The sequence below is a fragment of the Lepidochelys kempii genome, chromosome 1, assembly GCF_965140265.1.
Source record: "Lepidochelys kempii isolate rLepKem1 chromosome 1, rLepKem1.hap2, whole genome shotgun sequence".
Lineage (NCBI taxonomy): Eukaryota > Metazoa > Chordata > Testudines > Cheloniidae > Lepidochelys > Lepidochelys kempii.
The window spans coordinates 350,808,209-350,819,550 of NC_133256.1; the positions used below are offsets into that span (position 1 = coordinate 350,808,209).

General features: G+C 62.1%; 1 protein-coding gene across 2 annotated transcripts in view; it reads right to left on the reverse strand.

Moving 5' to 3' along the window:
* Nucleotides 1–178, reverse strand: part of LOC140905542 (C-type lectin-like) — a 45,042-nt gene extending 44,864 nt beyond the window's left edge. For both annotated transcript variants that reach the window (XM_073329040.1, XM_073329037.1), the window contains exon 1: nucleotides 115–178. The gene's annotated coding sequence lies outside the window, so the exon portion shown is untranslated. The remainder of the gene's footprint in view (nucleotides 1–114) is intronic.
* Nucleotides 179–11,342: the final 11,164 nt, after the last annotated feature.

The following is an 11,342-nucleotide window of genomic DNA, read 5'->3' on the forward strand; positions in this document are numbered from 1 at the left end:
CGGCACCCCAGAGCGCGCTGCGGACAACTCGGATCAGTATCTCAGGACCTGTGTGGTCACAGAACTGCCAGGGTTCCCCTTGTAAGTGCATGTGGGTCTGATCCACCGACTTACCTGGACTTTCTAACACTACACAGGCCTCGTTTAGGTTCTGATTATCAGGTTGCCCGTTATCCCAAGCACTGAAGCTGACCAGGGATTTATCGGCCCATCTCCAGCTTTGATTCTGCAGAGACAAAGGAGAGCAGAGCCCCTGTAAAACCCAAGATTACACAGCTAGAGACATGTCCCGGAGCCGAGGGGCCAGGGGAAGGGCACGGGCAGAGGCTGCCCAGTGACACTGGAGACATTGATCATTGCTGTGAAATGTCAGCGCTGACAACCAGGGCTACACTTACTGGCAGCTGAAGTTACACCAGGACCAGCCCAAGCCCTCGGAAGCATGAAAATAGCAAGTGAAGGGAGAGTCTCCAGCACCCCCTGCCCCTGCCATCCCCACTTCGCCGAGGGGAGCGCACCCCGACCTGCCCTCAGCTTCCACGTCCATCTCCAACCCAGCCCGACAGGCAACCACGGCAGCGTCATCCCACGCGCTGTCCCGCAGACCCACGCTGCTGACCCGTTCTCTCCCGTGTGCACCGACCAACACGACGACGCTCCCAAAGCCCATCCACAGGAGAGTTACTCTGCTCCCCGCTGCAGAGATCCCGGCGTTAGTTCTGGGGGGCGGGGGCGCTGGATGAAGCTGGGGTTCGCACTGTCAGGGATCAGGGCCTGCAGCAGAATTAGTCACCTGGCAACCCAACCCGCGCAGCCAGCCGGCTGCAGGCCACCGGACTGACTGCACCACCTGCCTGGGCAGGAAGGGCAGCTGGCCGGCTCTTAGCCCAGCAGCTCTCTGGCTGCTCAGTGTGTTCATGCCACGGCCGCGATCCTCCCTGTGCCTGCTGCTCCTCTTCGTGCTCCTGTCCTGCTCCAGCCCTGCTCCATGTCCTGCTCCTGCTTGTTTCCCAGCCTTGCTCCTGCTCAGTCCTGGCCGCCTCAGCTTGCTCCTGGTCCTGGCTTCCTTACCCTGACCTTTCCCTGTTATTAATTCCCCAGGCTTTTGTATGGGGCCATGTCCCTCGGTAGGCAGCTCCTCAGTGGGTGGGCGCAGGGGGAGCTGCCGAGGGGCAGAGGCCGTGCTGACATTGCCCCAGGCTCTGTTAACGCCCCGAGGGGTGGGCCAGGAGGTCTCTGTCTCTGGCATTTGATCACAGTGAGAAGTGAGGAGGCCAAGAGCAGCCGGGCGTGTTTAGCAAGTGGCAGCCTGTCGGCTGCAGGGAGCCTCGTGCAGGGGTCTGCTCCGACGCTGCCCCCGAAGCACCAGCCTCTCCCGTGCCCTGGTCCAGACAGGAGCGGCTGCAGCAGGGAGCGTCTGTGCGGCCCAGCAGTGCTGCCCGCAGAGCTCCCCCGTCTCCCATCGGTACCACCGGTGCATTGCTCTCCGGCTTCCCGCCGGGCAGCAGGGCCAGCCGCACCCACCACGTGCCACCGCCCAGAGCTCTCCGAAACGGCCTGTCCAGCCTCCGCAGCTGGCTGTGTGGATTACATAGAAGATTTGTCCTCATGCAAGTCCCACGTCACACACATGACCATACACAGCATCCCTGCCGGCGTCCTGCCCGAGCCCATGGGGGAGCAGCAGCAGCTGGGCAGGGCCCCAGGGAGAGACACTAATTGATCCTGTCCTGGAAACCAGCCTCTTTGCTGGGCTAGAGACTGGACTGGAGCACCTCCCGCCCCGCTCCCCTCCCCCCGGCACTGGCCTGCAGAGCCCTGACTCGCGACTGGCCTGGCCCAGGGGCCAAACAAGAACCGCGGTTGCCCACTTTGAACTGTAAGCGATTAAGCCTCTGTAGCTAGGGGGTATCTGCCACCTTCCCGTTCCTGCCAGCCCCAGGACCTGCCTTGTCCTGGGCCTGTGTTGGGTGGGTATCGGGCCCCACCGGGGATCCCGCTACAGGCCTGGAGCTGAAGCGCCTCTGGCCAGGGGACCCCCCCATCACTAAGCCCACCCTGAGGACGCATACACCCAGAGTGACAGCACTCCCAGGGCTCGGCTGCCCTGGCATTGTTCGCCCTGCCCGTGTGGCTGCCCCTTTCCACGAGCCCTCGTCTAGACGTCTCGTCCGTGTGGGGCTGGGGCTGACTCTCGTGCCAGGCGTGTACGGTCTGAGCACAACGGGCCGGTGTGGGGGTCCCTGGGCGCTCGTGTAACGAATGTGAATATTAATACCAGCAGTTTATACTCTGCCCTGGGCGCTGGGGATCTATCCGGTGACTGAAAACCCAGACGGTTACAGCCCCTTTTCACCCCGTTCCAATGGAAATCCTGCTCTGGCGGCACCCCCGCCCCAAACAACCACCTCACTGAGCAGAGAAACAGAACCCGGGGTACGGGGGGGCTGCCAGGGGCCCAGCGGGCACCAGGCACTCACCTCCTCAAGATCCAACAGTCCGATCCAGACGGGACTGTTCCTTCTGTGGTACCGCTTGACATAAAGAGCCAACACATTATTTTCTCCAGTACTGTGAATGGAGACGAGATGGGCCCCGTTCCCATGGTGCCGGCACTCAACCTGGGCCAAGAAGAAACAAAACCAGTTACCCCCCAGCCCCACTGCAGGGAGCAGCAGGAGCGAGTCCAGCCCTGTTCTGGGGCCCTGCCTCCCCCGGGCAGCAAGGGCTGTGAGGGGACAGGACCCCCTGTTAGCGCCTCTCCCCACCCCCAGCACCAATAGGAGAAGCCTCCCTCCTCCTGTGAATGTGGATGACAGGAACCACAGTTTCCCCAGCCCCTCCAGAGCACGAGCACAGGGAATTCCCAGCCCCATGGTCACATCCACATGCACCCAGCGCCCCCCCAGCATTACACGGGGCCACAGCCCCCCCATGAGGTCCCGGGCAGTGACTCCCTGGCCACTTGCCAGCCAGCAATGGGGATGGAACCGGAGACCTTCAGCACAGCCCTGCCCCCAGAGCCAAGGGAGCTGCTTTGGTAACACCGAGTAAGGAGCAGCCCCTCTGGAGCCGGGACCCCACTTGGCCCAGGCCATCCCTGGCAGACACAGCACAGGACAGGCGCGTTGGGTCCAGAGGAGATCACGCCCCACCGGGAGCTAAGTTTACATTGCATTCTGCTCCCCAGCCTGGCCAGGGCAGGTTGATCCCTCACAGCCTGTTCCGGGGGCTCTGGCTGGGGCAGTGTGAAATGTGCCAGCCCTGGGCTCCCACGCCTCCCACCAGAGCTGATTCCCCAGCCCAGCCCCGCTCACTGACTCTGATACTGAGCCTAACCCTCCCCATCCTCACAGCCTCCGGCTCCAGCCCAGCACCCCTGAGCCCCGCTGCTTCCACCCCCCGTCGCCGCCTCTCACCTCAGCCTCTATCCAGGTTTTCTCTTGGAAGAAGTATCCATAGCAGTTGCCTTGGAAGAGCAGCCAGCCCTCGGGACAGGTCACATCTCGTGCCCCTGCGGGCAATGGTGGGGAAAGGACACCGCCGTTAAAGGCTGTTTCAGAGGCACAGCCGTGGCTTTCCCATTAGCATAAATAACATTGGGTCCCGTTTGGGGCTGTGTCTGGCGGGCAGAACCCTCCAGGCCCTGGCATTGCAGGAAGAAGCTGGGTTTGCCCAGACCCCACATCGGCAGAACGGGGCCCGTGGAACCCAGTGTCACGGAGTGTGGGGGAGTCCAGGCCCTGCACCCCTCTTCCTGGGATCCACTGAGACTCTCAGCCAGCCAGTAAAACAGAAGGTTTATTGGACAACAGGAACAGCCCCAAACAGAGCTTGTGGGTACAACCAGGACCCCTCAATCACGTCCTTCTGGGGGAGCAGGGAGCTTAGACCCCAGCCCTGGGGTTCCCTGTGTTCCTCTCCCCAGCCCCAAACTGAAAACTAAACCCACCCAGCAGGTTCCCTGCTGCAGCCTCTGTTCACATTCCTGGGCAGAGGTGTCACCTCCCCCTCCCCCTCCCCCTCCTGGCTCAGGTGACAGGCTCTCAGGTCTCCCATCCCCAGGGCACATTCCCAGGTCAACACTCCCCCCTCCCTGCTGAGTCACATCGTCACATCTCTCCCCCCTTCGAGACTGAACTGAGCGGGGTCACGCTGACCAGTGACCTGGGGAAGTTCGGGGCCCCCTCTCCGGGACAGCGCATCCGCTATCAGGTTGGCACTTCCCTTCACGTGGACCACGTCCATGTCGTAATCCTGCAGGAGCAGGCTCCATCTCAGGAGCTTGGCGTTGGCTCCTTTCATCTGGTGCAGCCAGGTCAGGGGAGAGTGGTCGGTGTAGACAGTGAAGTGTCGCCCGAAGAGATAGGGCTCTAGTTTCTTGAGGGCCCACACCATGGCCAGGCACTCCTTCTCGATGGCCGCGTAGTGTTGCTCCCGGGGTAGCAACTTCTTGCTCAGGTACACGATGGGGTGTCTCTCCCCCTTTTCACCCTCCTGCATTAAGACCGCCCCCAGTCCTGTGTCTGAGGCGTCGGTGAACACCACAAAGGGCTTGTCAAAGTCTGGGTTTGCCAGAACTGGGCCACTGACCAGAGCCTCCTTCAGCGCCCGGAAAGCCTCCTGGCACTGCTCGGTCCAGACCACCTTGTCTGGCTTCCCCTTCTTGCATAGCTCCGTGATGGGGGTGGCGATGGCGCTAAAGTGGGGCACAAATCTTCGGTAGTATCCTGCCATCCCAATACAGGCTTGGACCTGCTTTTTGGTGTGGGGAGCGGGCCAGTCTCTGATCACCTCCACCTTGGCTGGTTCCGGCTTTAGGCGGCCGCTTCCCACCCGATGGCCCAGGTAAGATACTTCCGCCATCCCCACCTTGCACTTCTCCGCTTTTACAGTCAGCCCAGCCCCCTGGAGTCGGTCCAGCACTTGTCTAACCTGGGACACGTGGTCCTCCCAGGTCTGGCTAAAGACACAGATGTCATCAATATACGCCACGGCAAAACTCTCCATCCCCCTCAGGAGCTGGTCCACTAGGCGCTGGAAGGTGGCCGGCGCTCCCTTGAGGCCGAAAGGCAGGGTCAGGAACTCATAGAGCCCCAGAGGGGTGATAAAGGCCGATTTCAGCCGGGCATCTGCATCCAGCGGCACTTGCCAGTAGCCCTTTGTAAGGTCCATGGTGGTGAGGTACCGAGCTCCTCCCAGCTTGTCTAGGAGCTCGTCCGGCCTGGGCATGGGGTAGGCATCAGATACAGTGATGGCATTGAGCTTCCGATAGTCCACACAGAACCGGACCGACCCGTCCTTTTTGGGGACCAGCACCACCGGCGAGGCCCAAGGGCTGGCAGATGGCTGGATCACCCCCAAAGCCAGCATGTCCCGGACCTCTCTTTCCAGGTCCTGAGCAGTTTTCCCTGTGACTCGGAAGGGGGAGCATCTTATCGGCGGGTGTGACCCTGTCTGCACCCGGTGGACAGTCAGATTAGTGCGTCCAGGCTGGTTGGAAAACAGCTGTCGGTACGGATGCAGCACCCCCCTGACCTCAGCTTGCTGGGCAGGGGTTAGCTGATCCGAGAGGGGAATTGTTTCCAGGGGGAAACCAGCTCTGGTCCCAGGGAATAGATCTACTAAAGGGTCATCTCCCTGCTCTTCCCACTGTCCACACACGGCCAACACCACATTCCCCCTGGCATAATATGGCTTCATCATATTCACATGGTACACCCGGCGGTGGTGCGCCCGGTTTGACAGCTCCACCACATAGTTTACCTCATTGAGCTGCTTGACGACCTTGAAAGGGCCCTCCCAGGCGGCCTGTAGTTTGTTCTTTCTCACTGGGATGAGAACCATCACCTGATCCCCGGTGGCGTAGGCACGGGCCCGTGCCGTGCGGTCATACCAGACCTTCTGCTTCTTCTGGGCTCTGGCCAGATTCTCCCTGGCCAGGCCCATGAGTTCAGCCAGTCTCTCTCGGAAGATCAGGACATACTCCACCACTGACTCTCCATCGGGAGTGGCCTTCCCCTCCCATTCGTCTCTCATCAGGTCCAGGGGGCCCCTCACCCTCCTGCCATATAACAGTTCGAAAGGCGAAAATCCGGTAGACTCCTGGGGCACCTCCCTGTATGCGAACAGCAGGTGAGGCAAGTACTTGTCCCAGTCCTGCGGGTGCTGGTTCATAAAGGTTTTCAGCATCATCTTTAGCGTCCCGTTAAACCTCTCCCCCAGCCCATTGGACTGGGGGTGATACGCTGAGGCCCAGTCGTGCCGGACCCCACATTTCTCCCACAAGCACCGGAGCAGGGCCGACATGAAGTTGGAGCCTTGGTCTGTCAAGACTTCCTTGGGGAACCCCACTCGGCTGAAAATGGTCAGGAGCGCATCGGCCACGGTGTCTGCTTCAATGGAAGCTAAGGGCACTGCCTCGGGGTAGCGGGTGGCAAAATCTACCACCACCAGAATGTATTTCTTCCCCGACCGGGTCGTCTTGCTGAGAGGCCCCACGATGTCCATGGCCACCTTCTGGAAAGGCTCCTCTATGATGGGCAAAGGTCTCAAAGCCGCTTTCCCCTTGTCCCGGGCCTTCCCCACCCTCTGACAGGGGTCACAGGATCGGCAATACTGCCGGACCGTGGTAAAGACCCCGGGCCAGTAAAAGTTCTGTAGCAACCTCTGCCGGGTGCGCCGGATTCCCTGGTGCCCTGCGAGGGGGATGTCATGGGCCAGGTGCAGGAGCCTGCGGCGATACTTCTGGGGGACCACCAGCTGCCTCCTGATCCCACAGGACTCTACTTCCCTTGTGGGAGCCCATTCTCGGTACAGGAACCCCTTCTCCCACAGGAACCTCTCCTGGCAGCCTCTCCTCATGGTCCGTACCACCCTGAGGTCGGCCAGGTCCCTGAGCTTCCGCAAGGAGGGGTCTTTCCTCAACTCGGCCTGGAACTCAGCAGCTGGGGCAGGGACGGGGCCCGGTTCCCTCTCGCTGGCCAGGTCTGAGGCCTCCGCCTCTCTAAGCCGTGCCCCTCGGCCCTCCCTCCCCACCAGGGTAGGGTCCTGCGCCTCCGGTGTGATACCCTCCCCGAGGTCAGGGCGCAGTGCCCCTCGCCGGCTCTGGCTACGCGTCACAACCAGGGCGGCCTGGGGCTTGCTTGGCCAGTCCTCTAGGTCTCCCCCCATCAAAACTTCAGTGGGCAAATGGTGGTGTACCCCCACATCCTTGGGGCCCTCCTTGGCCCCCCATTTCAGGTGTACCCTTGCCACGGGCACCTTAAATGGGGTCCCGCCCACCCCTGTCAGGGTCAGATAGGTGTTGGGCACCACCCGATCTGGGGCCACCACCTCGGGCCGGGCCAGCGTCACCTCCGCGCCCGTATCCCAGTATCCATTGACCTTCCTCCCATCCACCTCCAGGGGAACAAGGCACTCTCTCCGGAGGGACAGCCCCGCGCCCACCCTGTAAACTGAGCACCCTGAGTCCAGAGCCTCCAGCCCTCTGGTGGAGCTGGCCTGGGGTACTCTTCCCTCCGGGGCAGGTGGTAAACTGGTAGGCCCCCTTTCCTGGGTCGTCTGCCCCTCGTCCAGCTGGGTCCCTACCCAGTTAACCCTGGGTAGGTTGGGTCTGCTCAGTCTGTCCCTGAGCCCGGGGCACTGGGACCGTACGTGGCCTCTCTGGCCACAGTGATAGCAGCTCAGGTCACGTTGGTCCCCTCGAGCAGGTCGGAGGGGCCCGACGCCAGGCGTTCCCCTTGGGAGGGGGTTCTCCCTATTTCCCCGCTGGGAGGCCCCCTGGTGACTCTCTCTCTGCATCGGGGGGGGCCTGTTCTTTTGGGGCTCCTCCCGGCTACCCCCTGACCGACTGTTCACAAACTCGTCGGCCAGCTGCCCTGCGTGCTGGGGGTTCTCGAGCTTTTTGTCCACCAGCCACAGCCTCAGGTCGGAAGGGCACTGTTCATACAGCTGCTCCAGTACGATTAGGTCCAGCAGGTCCTCTTTAGCTCGGGCCCCAGCTGTCCACTTGCGGGCATACCCCTGCATCCGGTTGGCCAGTTGTAGGTAGGTGACCTCAGGCGTTTTACGCTGACTCCGGAACCTTCTCCGGTACATCTCGGGGGTCAGCCCAAACTCACGGAGCAGGGCCTGTTTGAACAGTTCGTAGTCCCCTGCCTCCGCCCCTGTCATTCGGCTGTACACCTCCACGGCTTTGGGGTCCAGTAAGGGGGTGAGGAACTGGAGCCTGTCTGCAGGGTCAACCCTGTGCAGCTCACAGGCATTCTCAAAGGCCGTCAGGAAGCTATCTATGTCCTCCCCCTCCTTCCGCTGGGCCAGGAAGCACTTATCAAAGTTCCTTGCCGTCTTGGGTCCCCCCTCACTCACCGCAGCCGGGGTCCCACTGCTCCTCAGCCTGGCCAGCTCCAGTTCATGCTGTCTTTGTTTCTCCTTCTCCTGACGCTCCCTCTCCTTCTCCTGACGCTCCCTCTCCTTCTCCTGACGCTCCCTCTCCTTCTCCTCCTGCTCATGTTGACGTTGTTTCTCCTTCTCCTCCTGCTCATGTTGACGTTGTTTCTCCTTCTCCTCCTGCTCATGTTGACGTTGTTTCTCCTCATGTTGACGTTGTTTTTCATGATCCTCCAGCTCCCTCATTTTCATCTCCCTCTCCCATTCCAGCCGCCTCCGCTCCAGGGATGGGGAGCTCCGCTGGGAGGATCCCCTGCTGGGTGCCGGGGTCAGGGTGCCCTCGGTATTCGCTGGGCTTCCCCCAACCCCTCCCCCGGACATAGGTAGGAAGGGTCTCGGGATGTCCTCAGCAGCAGTCTGACCCCTCCCAGCCCGGTCAGGCCCCAGGGCCCACGCTGCGTCCCCCGGGCAGCTTCCCTCAGGGACAGGGATCGGGTCATCCAAGCGATCCCTCTCCTCCAGCTGGGCAATCAGCTGTTCCTTGGTGGACCTCCCGATGCGCAGCCCCCTCTGCCTGCACAGCTCCACCAGGTCGCTCTTCAGGCGTTTAGCGTACATCTCCCTGCTGGCCACTCGCAGGCCGGGCAGCTTCCCACGGTTTCCAGGAAAAGCCCCTCGTGTGCCCGTCCTTCTTGAGGTCACCGACTCTTTGCCAGGGTCGAGCTGCAGACTCCTCCGCCCCTGGGACCGCTCGCTGCAATCCCCTGGGGGACCCTGTTACTGCAAAAGTCTTTCTCTCTGGTCACACATTCCCAGGGGTTAACCGCCCCCCGAAACCGTCTCTCTCTGAATCTTCAGCACGCCTGGTCCCCGTCAATTCCCCTTCGTTTTACTGCTCCCCAGTCACTTACTGCCGGAAGCGCCGTTCACGGGGTGCAGTACATCCCACCGCTGCCACCAGTTGTCACGGAGTGTGGGGGAGTCCAGGCCCTGCACCCCTCTTCCTGGGATCCACTGAGACTCTCAGCCAGCCAGTAAAACAGAAGGTTTATTGGACAACAGGAACAGCCCCAAACAGAGCTTGTGGGTACAACCAGGACCCCTCAATCACGTCCTTCTGGGGGAGCAGGGAGCTTAGACCCCAGCCCTGGGGTTCCCTGTGTTCCTCTCCCCAGCCCCAAACTGAAAACTAAACCCACCCAGCAGGTTCCCTGCTGCAGCCTCTGTTCACATTCCTGGGCAGAGGTGTCACCTCCCCCTCCCCCTCCTGGCTCAGGTGACAGGCTCTCAGGTCTCCCATCCCCAGGGCACATTCCCAGGTCAACACTCCCCCCTCCCTGCTGAGTCACATCGTCACACCCAGCCCTGAGCAGGGATCCCAGCAGGGCAGGGCCTCTGGGTTTGAATGGGGCGTGGGCTCCTTTCCCCCTGCTCCCTGGGGGGAGGAAGGAGCCAGTGCATTGGTGGGGTGGCTGATAGACCGTCCCCTGCCCCAGGGAGCCCCATGGACTCCCAGCCCTGGGAAGCAGGGGAATATGGAGCTGCCAGCCACAGTGGCCCCAGTTCAGCTGAAGCCCTCAGGCAGAGGGAATTCCTTCCAGCCTGAGTTTGTCCCCCTCTCTCCTTGAGCCATGAGGAGAGTGGGACCAGGGAATCTGGCGGGGGCGGGGGGGGGAGAAATGGGGTTAGCACAGACTGGGACTAGAGAAGAAATTGGGAGCAAGGGCCCAGTTCTGGATGGAAGGATCTAGGGGGTAGGAAGAGGGAAGGGGAGAGAGGTGCCCAGGGAGATGGGGCATGAAGAGGGGGGATAGCAGGGATCTGTGGGGCTGGGACGGAGGGGAGGGGGAACACTGTGCAGGCACTGCCCTTCTCAGGGCTGGGGGCACAGAAGGATGGGGCAGAACCGTATCCCAGCAGAGGGAGGGATGGGACAGTCTAGAGGAGAAAGGCACGGTGTGCAGGGAATGGGGCAGCCCAGCTGGGATCAGATGGGGGAGAAGCCAGGGCGGGAGCAGAGCCATGACCAGCCCTTGGAAAGGGACCCCGTGGGGACACATCCAGCCAGTGGCAGGGGACCACGGGAGGGCAGGGTGGGAGCCTGTAGCTGACGGGGGCTAAGCACCTGTTGCCCAGGGACTGGCCCCACCCAGTCCTCATGGGAAGAGCCAACCCTGGGGGGCATTTCATCCACCTTCTCTCACTCGCTCCCTGGGGAGGGGCCGCAGGGCCTGGGCTTCCCCCTGGGGAGTGACCCCCAGCAGCAGGAGAGGAGCAGAGGCTCTGGGAGCGACAAGGAAAATGAATTTATTTCCAGAGGGGCCGGGCAGGGACTCACCTGCCAGCGAGGGGCTAAAGATCAGGCAGCCAAGGAGGCAGAGGCTGAAGTAGGCGACTGGCCCCATCTTCTCGTTTCCCCTGGGGGAAAAATACACCAGGGAGATGGGCCACAAGAGCCTGAGACACCCTGGGAGTGACCCCACCCCACCATGGGGCATTTCCCAGGGGGAAGCGCTCCAGAGCTGGGCTGTTTGCTAAGGGGACTGGCTGGGCCGGAAGGGTCCTGAGGGATCCCAGCCCTCAGCCCCAGGGATCCAGGCTCACAGCCCCCCATGGGGCAGGGGAGCTGTGTGGGGCCCGTCTCCCTAGGCTGGTTCCCATGGGCCCATCAGCCTGCGGCTCTCCCTGCCCCTCCTCTCCAGCCACGCAGGGCAAGACAAGGCAGGGCAGGGCAGAGGCGTGGGGAGCAGAGCCCCAGGGAGAGGATGCTCAGCACCAACCCAGGGGGACAGGGTGCGGGGGCTGCGCTGTGGGGGAAGGGGTGGGGCAGAGACGGCCCCAGGGACTCACCCAGGGCAAGTCCGGCCATGAGGCCCCATCACGGGGCTCGGCTGCCACCCAGTGAGGAGGAAGGAGGGACGGGAGGGGCAGGGACTCACCTGTCTGTCTGG